At 54.2% G+C, this 876-nt stretch overlaps 1 pseudogene; it reads right to left on the bottom strand.

The window, feature by feature from the left end:
• On the bottom strand, positions 1-118 carry LOC111729116 (annotated as a pseudogene).
• Positions 119-876: the final 758 nt, after the last annotated feature.

The following is an 876-nucleotide window of genomic DNA, read 5'->3' as shown; positions in this document are numbered from 1 at the left end:
GCCTACAGCACCTGGTCTTCCTAGGTGGTCTCCCATCCAAGTACTGGCCAGTCCTGACCCTGCTTAGCTTCCGAGATCAGACGGGATCGGGCTTGTTCAGGGTGGCGTGGCCATAAACTACATTCCAAATTTAAAACGTCAACAATATCTTCCTTTACCAAAGTGCTGAGAGTTTCACCGGGTGGAGAAATTAAAGGCGATTTTATTTTTTCGTTTGTGCTTTTCTTTCCTCGCTTGGGTTTCCACAAGGTACATGTATTACTTTTGCAAAAGTTATTTTTAAATGTCACTTAAAAAAAAAAAAAAAAGAACAAAAACTAAACAGAGCCCAGTTGCTCTGGTTACTGTGGCCTCCCCACCCCTGTCCGGCAGGGCCAGCTCTGCAGAGGAGACGCCTTGGAAGGCACAGAACAGGAGAAGCTGAGTCATCCCGCTGGGCCGGGAGGAAGCGCTGGGAAGGGGGGCAGATGAGCTCTCTGCCTCGCTTCCCCTGGATCTTCGTTCCGCTGGCGAAGCCTCTGCCGTGAGGGTTCTGAGAACTCCAGGAAGAGCTCTCGTTCTCCCAGAAGACCTGCTTTCTGCCTGCCTGGGCCTGGCAGGTGCAGGTAAATGTCTACCTGAATTCACTTATCTGAGAGAGCCTCGGGAGGGGTGGGGCGGCTGCTGCAAATGGCTGACTACTGAAGAAGGCCGAGTCACCCGGCAGGACTGACTACCTGGAGAGGCCTCTTCTTCCTCTGTGGTGCCCGCAGGGGGTGAGCTTCCAGATCAGATCGCAGTCCGGCTGCTTCCAGGTGAAAGTTCCGCTTGCCGCCGCCGTGGTGGGCGGCTCCAGCCAGAAACCTGCGCTTCTCGCTTGGTCCAAGTCCACACAGC

The sequence above is a fragment of the Pteropus vampyrus genome, unplaced genomic scaffold, assembly GCF_000151845.1.
Source record: "Pteropus vampyrus isolate Shadow unplaced genomic scaffold, Pvam_2.0 Scaffold247, whole genome shotgun sequence".
Lineage (NCBI taxonomy): Eukaryota > Metazoa > Chordata > Mammalia > Chiroptera > Pteropodidae > Pteropus > Pteropus vampyrus.
Note: the sequence above shows the minus strand (reverse complement) of the source record. Positions and strands in the feature narration are given on the sequence as shown.